Here is a 10,398-nt window from a genome sequence, read left to right on the forward strand (position 1 = left end):
TAACATATGAAAGAAATATCTTACCTATTCTCAATTTTAATCATCTCAAAACCTGCAGGAGAATTAGACTTATTTACTTGCACAACTAAGGCCATTTTTGCTGAAATTGCAAAACTAGTCATTTTACAAAAGGAACAAATCATGAAGATTCTGTACTGCAAAAAAGGAAATGGTGCAGATTAAACAAGGAGGAAAAATGAAATTGAAGTTCCTGGAAAATAACTCCAGTGGATGTTTTTTCTAGTATTTTAATAGTAATTAATCCATCAATCTCAAAATTAGAAAATTTTTCTTGCAGAACAATTCCTGAACTCTATACATAATCAACAGTATTTTTAAATTAAGCAACTCTATGAGAGAGTTATAAGAAAAAGATGGGAAACAGGCAAGCGAATGATCTTTCTGCCTAATATGAACTAAATGAAATAGATCAAAAAGTAAAATTCACTCATTGAAAAAAAAACATATGAAGAGGCCACTAAATGCCCCCCATTCTTCTGAACACTGCATGATAGCAGAGTAATCAAGAAGGGGGAAACCAGCAAACTCTGAAATAATCTGCTACCAGAAAGAAAGACAAAACAAAGACAAATAAGACAAAACTTAAGGGCCATGGAGGGTCTTCAGTGGTTAGAGTATTTGCCCGTGTAAACAGATGTGCATGACGCTCAGCCATAGTTCCAGCCTCAACAGGTGGAACAGTGCGAGCAGTCAAGGACATTAGCCTCAGGCCCATACACATACACACACACACACACACACACACACACACACGCTCGCAAGCATGCACGAACATTCACCCATGCAGGTAAAAAGCCATATACACATGCATACACTACACTACACACAAGCACACACACACACATGAACACACATACACAAATGCACACATGAACATTCACCCATGCAGGCGAAAAACCATATACACAGACATACACTACACAACACACCATGTGCATGCACACACATACACACACAAATGGAATGAAAAATGGAAAAAGTAGAAAGAAAACATATATACACTAGATACAAGTTATATGGATAAATGGGGCAGGAAACGGTCATAGGGATGCTGGTATACGTCGGGATTTAAGAGTAGAGGGAAGCAGAGAAAACTGAACGCTTCTCTGAGAAGAGAATCTTTCAAAACAAAAAACAAAAACTGGGAGGGAGAGAGCACGCTGTTGTCTGGAACCAAAGTGTGTCAGGTAGAGAGACTAACAAGCTCAAATATCTTGAGGCAGGATCGTTGTTGGCACCTACAAAGACCGAGGAGGGCAATGTTGCCTGCAGCAGCAGCGTCAGGCAGAGTAGAGTCAGGCGGCAGAATCAATGGATGGGAACTGCATCAAGGCTGTATATTTTCTTCAAGGCCATTGTAAAGATTTTTGCTTTTTCTTTAACTTGGGGAGTTTTTGAAGAGTCTAAAGATAGTAATAAAAATATCACCTGCTTTATTTAGCAGGACTGTTATGATGGCCTTGTTAAAGAGTACTTTAAAGGGCATTCAGGTTGTGTCCATTCCCTGCCTATTGTGAGTAGCTAGAAAATAGTGCCAACAAACAAGACTGAGCTGTGCCAAGTGGAGTAGAATGGTGAGTCCCTTGGGCACACATGTCATGAAGTAACATATCTGGGTTAGATGGTAGACTTACTTCTAGCTTATGAGAGCTCTCCACACCCATTTCCAGAGTAGCTGCACCAGTTTGCAATCCCTCCAACTCCCCTTTTCCTTGCATCCTCACCAGCAATTTTTGTCCGTTGTTTTATTGCTCTTAGTCATTCTGACTAGGATAAGATGAAATCTCAATGCTGTTTTAATTTTAATTTCCCTAATTGCGAACAATGATGGACTTTTTCGGAGACTGTCTTAATTAAGGTTGCTAGGGCTGTGATGAAACCCCATGACCAAAAGGCAAGTTGAGGGGGAAGGTGTGTATTTGGTTTACACTTCTGTGGTGCTGCTCATTATCAAAAGAAGTCGGGACAGGAACCTGAAGGCAGAAGCTGATTCAGAGGCCATGGAGGGATGCTGTTTACTGGTTTGCTTCTTTCTCCTGGCTCGCTCAACCTGCTTTCTAATAGAACCCAGGACCACCAGCCCAGGGATGGCACCACCCACCATGTGCTGAGTGCTTCCATATCAATCACTAGTTAATAAAATACCTTACAGCTGGATCTTATGGAGGCATTTTCCCACTTGAAGCTCCCTCCTTTCAGATAACTCTAGTTTGTATGTCAAGTTGACATAAGACCAGCCAGCCCATCTGACCATTTGTAAATTTGATGCACAAACCCATTATTATTAAACCATACCTTTCCTTTCTTATGCATCGCCAAGATCTCATATTAAAAACATGAAAACCTTTCAATTCCACAGTTTTTATAAACCCAAACACATTAAATTTTCAGTCTCTCTAAAATATCTGGTCTCTCTAAAAATCCAAAATCTTTTTTAAAAATTTCAAAGTCTTTCAGCTGTGGACTCCTGTAAAAGAAAAAAAAATCAAAATTAAATTAAGTAACTTCTTTAAGAGAGAAGAAGCAAGGCACAGTCACAATCTGAACAGAGCAAAACCAAACTCCAACAGTGAGCGTCCACTATCTGGGATTCACTCACCATCTTCTGGGCTCCTCCAAGGAGACTTGAGTCACTTCCTCAGCTCTGCCCTCTGCAGCACACACAACTTATCTTCCAGGCTCCAGCAGGAAAACACTTTCCAGAAGATTTCACCTCAGTGATGCTGGTCTCTTCTCAATCATCACTAATTTCTTAGCTCCAGCTAACCAGCATCAATTGTCCATTAAAGTAAAGGTTTCACTTCAATGGTACTGGTCTCTTGTTAATCACAGTTAACTCTTCATCCTGAGCTGACAAGAATCTTACATCAAAATAGCAAATAGCCCTGATAGTCTTTAAACTTCCCTTTGAGATGTCACAAGCCAGGCCTCCATCTTCCGCACTGTTCCCAATATTCTTATCTTCCACGCTCCCACAGAACATCCCACTGAGCTTTCAACACTCAGTGGCTTTCCTAGCCCAAAGTTCCAAAGTTTGGAACTTCCTCTAATACTTACGAAATCTTCCCCAAAACATGGTCTGATCTATCAGAGTCCAGTGCTATGCTGCTACCAACCTGTTATAATCAATATTTCTATTGCTGCAATGAAACACCAGAAGGCAAGTTGGGTAGGAAAGAGCTAACACTTTCAAATCACTGTTCAGCACCCAAAGAAGTCAGGACAGGACAACTAAACCAGGATCCCGGAAGCAGAACCGGATACAGAGGCCATGGTGGGGTGCTACTTACTGGTCCGCTCTCCCCCATTCATACAGTCTGCTTTCTTATAGAACCCATAACCACCAGCCCAAGGATGGCACCAACCACAGTGTGCTGGGCCCTCTGACACCAATCATTAATTAAGAAAATTCTTTACAGCTAGTTCCTATGGAGGCAGTTTCTCAATGGAGGCTCTATATTCAGATCCATAGTCAATATTAATTAGATTATTTTTTTTCCTGATTCTTTCTCTTTTTTTGAGTTCTTTATATATTCTAGATATTAACCCTCCGTCAGGTTTTACAGCTGGCAACGATTCTCTCCCAGTCTTTGGGACTCATCTTCAGTCACTTGGTAGCTGTGCAGAAGCTTTTTAATTTTATGAGATCCCATTTGTCACTGACCTTAATTCTTACACAAATGGAGTCCTACTTAGACAGCCCTTCCCGTACCTGTATCTTGCAGAGCACTGCCTCCACTGCCTTCTCGTAGTTTAAGGATTTCCAGTTTCACACCGAAGTCTTCGGTCTTTGATTCATTTGATCCTGAATTTTTTTTTTTTTTTTTGTGCAGGGTGATAGAGTTGGGTTTAATTTCAGTCCTTTACATGTGGATATCCAGTTTTACAAAAATAATTCATTGTTGGAAACATTACCTTTTCCCTGGAATATGGTTTCAGTGTTCTTATGTAAAAGTTTGTTGTCTGGGAATTTTTGGAACTAGAATGTATTACAGTGAGTAGCCTAACACAGACCCACATCACATGTTCTTGCTCACTGTGGCTGTGAGATCCAAATCTTTCGGTGTGACTATATAGCCTGGAGGGATCAGAGAAACCAAGAAAGTAGAAGGGGGACCATGGCAGAAGGCAGGAGGAGCATGAAGAGGAGAATGGCAAACTGGAGGTGGTATGAAGGGAGACTTGGGGAAAAAAGGGAGCGCTAATTAGGGATAGAGGAGGAAGATCAGTACAAACAGAGAGGGAGGGAGGAGGGACACCTAGCACTGAAGATGTTTCTAAAAGTCATACGGAATCATTGTTTTCCATTTACCTAAAATTACACTTAATATATGTGTATCCATATTATACACATAATTTTTAAAAGTTATATCACCTAGAATGATAATGCTCCCCACAAAAGCAATAGACTATCTAACAGCAACCCTAGTACCAGGCATGAGAAAACTCGTTTTGAGTATTTGGGAGTCGAACAGATTCCTAAGACAGTATAGGTTGTATCCTCCCAGAAGCTGAAGGTAGTCTACTACTGAAGACACCATGTACTTCAGACACAAGGCCTAGAGTGATCAAGCTGTAGCTCCCTGAAAGCCTCCTACCTAAGGACTAGATTCCATAGTACAGGAAGGTTCTAGTCAGATATGCTGCCTGTGGATCACAACAATGGCCAGCATGACAGAATATTCCTAAAAGTGTAACAGTGGCATTCATATCTTGGTGGTTATCAATAGCTGTCTAACAGAACTTAAGGACCATTCAGTAGAAGGTATTGGAAACCTAGCCAACTACCCATGGCTAGTAAAGTCATGTATCTTAGATGAGAACCTCTTGTTGCCCCTCTCTTAAACCAATATAATTCCTAAGTACATTCTAAATACTTAACCTTATACCTACCAGTTGGTGTGGCTACCAGTCCTCAAATTCAAAACTCAAAGAAGTTTCTTAGCAGTAGATAGAGAACACTACAGAAAAGCCTCAACTGGTCGCAAGCAGAGAAGAAACTATCATGGCATGCCCAGACCCAGTGAGTACATCCACAACACAACCCCCACATCTAAGGCCCAAGAAACATCAAGGAAGAATCAGAGAAAAGACTGCAAGAGCCATGACAAGAACTCTGCTGTGAGACTGTGTCTCCTAGAAATGATAGGATAGCTACAACCATGAAATCTCAAAAATATGGCTACCTAAACTAGACCCGAAGAGTTACAATAGACATGCTATCCCCGAAGAGGGATATCTCACAGGTCCTGCATCTCAATGAAGAACTATGTCTAGATAAAGACTGCTGAGGCTGGAAGAATTAACCTTCCCCAGGATGAAATGCCCTAATTGGCTATACGATACCAAGTGATCAGCTCTATAAACATATACATACAAGCAACACTAACTGGACTCAGCAAGTAGTATTTATATATTTTTTGTGTATATATGTGTGTGTGCATAATAACTAAATAAAAGAGGTCATGATTTTGAAGAGGGGTCAACATAGAAAAGGATAAAAGCGGGAGAATGGGTGTGAAGATGATTTGATTATATTTTTAATTTTAAAACAAACAAAGAACAGTAGATACAACATTCAAAAATGCTTTGAAGGGAGAAAAGAAGTGTGCAGTAATAGTTTACCCAGGTAAGACAAGACCAAGGCGGGGCTGAGACAGATTAGCATCAGGTGTCAATCTTCGTGTCTGCCTCACCTGCAACGCTGCCAACAAAGGCGGCTCAGGGAAGGCAGACAAATTCCAAGATGTCCTAGCCCATGTTCTTCCAGATAAGCAACAGGGAGATCTGGAATGGACGCTCTAGGTCGTCTCAATCTCCTGTGTACCCAGACACTGCTGGGAACCACAGGGAATTAGGAATGGGATCCAAAGTCCTGCTCTTCCCCTACCCTCCAGGTAGGAAGGGGACCACAGAGCCCTGGGTGGGGTAGAATCAGGTTTGGTTCTAAGTGAGTACCAAAAGTTCGGAAGGGATGGAAGAGAGGCCTTCTCCAGGAGATATAGGTAAGGCTCTTTACAACAAAGGCCTCCCCCATGGCAATCCTTGATCAAGGAAAGGGTCTTTGCTTATCCAAACTGCTTTATTCATGGCAGATGTAAATGCATACATCTTACTCAGGATGAATCAGGGATTAAATACCTTTTACAGGAAGGGATACCCAGGAAGGGAAGTTCATTGGCTAAACACTGGGGGCCTTTCTAGATAACTCATTAGCATGGAGAATGCTAGGTTTGTATGCTATGCAACCAGTTGTCATGGTCATGGTTACATGTTCTAGGGTAGGTAGATCCCGGCTGGGAGCTGGTTCTGACAGCTGCCATTCTCATATATGAGAGTTCCCAGGGATTTGAACCTGCTTTAACCTTACCAATTCTTCTGTCAGATGGCACAGCCCACTTGCCCCACAATCCGGAAAAGTGGTGAGATGAAGCCAGATCTACCCATATTTTAAAGGGTAGTGTCAGTAGGACACTACTGTTATATATACAATTGACTATTAGTGGGGGAAAATATGAGAAAAGGGAAGCCAATTATGATGCCAATGGTTTTGGTTGAGCATAGTTAGCTAAGTAATGATCCTGATGCTCCTCATTTTCCAGTTTCCACCTTCATCCCGTGGCCTCATACCCACACCCATAGCGGGTAGCATGTTTTCTCACTGCCAGACTGCATGTTCACCCACTCCTGATTCTGGCCAGTGATGAAATGGGGGAGACTACCTGTCCAGTCTGAATTCAGACGTAAAATGCTTTGGGCATTGCTTCGTGGATGCTTACTCTTCCACAAAAACAACAAGCCCTGATGGAGCTGTGTGATCCCGGAAGATAAGGAGGAGGCAGAGTAGAGCTGGTCGGTGACCTGAAGTGGAGGCAGGGTCAGCCCTGGCCTCTGAAGCCTGAGGAAGAGGTACCTGTAAAGCGTGGGTGCGTTCAGAGCAAGGAAGCACTGAGTGACTGGGTAAAGAGCAAAGTTCAAAATGAATGTGTAGTGCCTGCCACGAGCCCTGGCAAACTGGGAAGCTGGCAAAGCCAGCTGGTCAGAAAACAAGTGTTTGTAAATGATTGACCAGTGTGTGCATAAGCGATCAACTGCAGCTTCTTCCTTCCTGGACATTTGCAGCCCGAGGCTGCTCACCTACAGATACCTCCGACTAAGACTAGCTAACTCTCTTGGTCCGGGACCCGCCGAACTTAGGAAATTAGTCTGAACAGGTGAGAGGGTGCGCCAGAGAACCTGACAGCCTCTGGAACAGGCAGAAGCACAGAGGGGCTGAGGCAGCACCCTGTGTGGGCCGGGGACAGCCGGCCACCTTCCGGACCGGAGGACAGGTGCCCACCCGGCTGGGGAGGCGACCTAAGCCACAGCAGCAGCGGTCGCCATCTTGGTCCGGGACCCGCCGAACTTAGGAAATTAGTCTGAACAGGTGAGAGGGTGCGCCAGAGAACCTGACAGCTTCTGGAACAGGCAGAAGCACAGAGGCGCTGAGGCAGCACCCTGTGTGGGCCGGGGACAGCCGGCCACCTTCCGGACCGGAGGACAGGTGCCCACCCAGCTGGGGAGGCGGCCTAAGCCACAGCAGCAGCGGTCGCCATCTTGGTCCGGGACCCGCCGAACTTGGGAAATTAGTCTGAACAGGTGAGAGGGTGCGCCAGAGAACCTGACAGCTTCTGGAACAGGCAGAAGCACAGAGGGGCTGAGGCAGCACCCTTTGTGGGCCGGGGACAGCCAGCCACCGTCCGGACCGGAGGACAGGTGCCCGCCCGGCTGGGGAGGCGACCTAAGCCACAGCAGCAGCGGTCGCCATCTTGGTCCCGGGACTCCAAGGAACTTAGGAATTTAGTCTGCTTAGGTGAGAGTCTGTACCACCTGGGAACTGCCAAAGCAACACACTGTCTGAGAAAGGTCCTGTTTTGGGCCTTCTTCTTCGGCCAGGAGGAGGTCCAAATACAAGATATCTGCGCACCTTCCCTGTAAGAGAGCTTGCCAGCAGAGAGTGCTCTGAGCACTGAAACTCAGAGGAGAGAATCTGTCTCCCAGGTCTGCTGATAGACGGTAACAGAATCACCAGAAGAACAATCTCTAAACAGAGTCAACTATAACTACTAACTCCAGAGATTACCAGATGGCGAAAGGTAAACGGAGGAATCTTACTAACAGGAACCAAGACCACTCACCATCACCAGAACCCAGCACACCCACTTCGCCCAGTCCAGGGAACCCCAACACACCTGAGAACCTAGACCTAGATTTAAAAGCATATCTCATGATGATGGTAGAGGACATCAAGAAGGACTTTAATAAATCACTTAAAGAAATACAGGAGAACACTGCTAAAGAGTTACAAGTCCTTAAAGAAAAACAGGAAAACACAATCAAACAGGTAGAAGTCCTTACAGAAAAAGAGGAAAAAACATACAAACAGGTGATGGAAATGAACAAAACCATACTAGACCTAAAAAGGGAAGTAGACACAATAAAGAAAACTCAAAGCGAGGCAACACTAGAGATAGAAACCCTAGGAAAGAAATCTGGAACCATAGATTTGAGCATCAGCAACAGAATACAAGAGATGGAAGAGAGAATCTCAGGTGCAGAAGATTCCATAGAGAACATCGGCACAACAATCAAAGAAAATGGAAAATGCAAAAAGATCCTAACTCAAAATATCCAGGAAATCCAGGACACAATAAGAAGACCAAACGTACGGATAATAGGAGTGGATGAGAATGAAGATTTTCAACTCAAAGGTCCAGCAAACATCTTCAACAAAATTATTGAAGAAAACTTCCCAAATCTAAAGAATGAGATGCATATGAACATACAAGAAGCCTACAGAACTCCAAATAGACTGGACCAGAAAAGAAATTCCTCCCGACACATAATAATCAGAACATCAAATGCACTAAATAAAGATAGAATACTAAAAGCAGTAAGGGAAAAAGGTCAAGTAACATATAAAGGCAAGCCTATCAGAATTACACCAGATTTTTCACCAGAGACTATGAAAGCCAGAAGAGCCTGGACAGATGTTATACAGACACTAAGAGAACACAAACTGCAGCCCAGGCTACTATACCCAGCCAAACTCTCAATTATCATAGAGGGAGAAACCAAAGTATTCCACGACAAAACCAAATTCACGCATTATCTCTCCACGAATCCAGCCCTTCAAAGGATAATAACAGAAAAAAACTAATACAAGAACGGGAACAACGCCCTAGAAAAAACAAGAAGGTAATCCCTCAACAAACCTAAAAGAAGACAGCCACAAGAACAGAATGCCACCTTTAACAACTAAAATAACAGGAAGCAACAATTACTTTTCCTTAATATCTCTTAACATCAATGGTCTCAACTCGCCAATAAAAAGACATAGACTAACAAACTGGCTACACAAACAAGACCCAACATTTTGCTGCTTACAGGAAACTCATCTCAGAGAAAAAGATAGACACTACCTCAGAATGAAAGGCTGGAAAACAATTTTCCAAGCAAATGGTATGAAGAAACAAGCAGGAGTAGCCATCCTAATATCTGATAAGATTGACTTCCAACCCAAAGTCATCAAAAAAGACAAGGAGGGACACTTCATTCTCATCAAAGGTAAAATCCTCCAAGAGGAACTCTCAATTCTGAATATCTATGCTCCAAATACAAGAGCAGCCACATTCACTAAAGAAACTTTAGTAAAGCTCAAAGCACACATTGCGCCTCACACAATAATAGTGGGAGACTTCAACACACCACTTTCACCAATGGACAGATCATGGAAACAGAAACTAAACAGGGACACACTGAAACTAACAGAAGTGATGAAACAAATGGATCTGACAGATATCTACAGAACATTTTATCCTAAAACAAAAGGATATACCTTCTTCTCAGCACCTCATGGTACCTTCTCCAAAATTGACCACATAATAGGTCACAAATCAGGCCTCAACAGATTCAAAAATATTGAAATTGTCCCATGTATCCTATCAGATCACCATGCACTAAGGCTGATCTTCAATAACAAAATAAATAACAGAAAGCCAACATTCACATGGAAACTGAACAACACTCTTCTCAATGATACCTTGGTCAAGGAAGGAATAAAGAAAGAAATTAAAGACTTTTTAGAGTTTAATGAAAATGAAGCCACAACGTACCCAAACCTTTGGGACACAATGAAAGCATTTCTAAGAGGGAAACTCATAGCTATGAGTGCCTTCAAGAAAAAACGGGAGAGAGCACATACTAGCAGCTTGACAACACATCTAAAAGCTCTAGAAAAAAAGGAAGCAAATTCACCCAAGAGGAGTAGACGGCAGGAAATAATCAAACTCAGGGGTGAAATCAACCAAGTGGAAACAAGAAGAACTATTCAAAGAA

Source organism: Mus musculus, chromosome 10 (assembly GCF_000001635.26).
Source record: "Mus musculus strain C57BL/6J chromosome 10, GRCm38.p6 C57BL/6J".
NCBI lineage: Eukaryota > Metazoa > Chordata > Mammalia > Rodentia > Muridae > Mus > Mus musculus.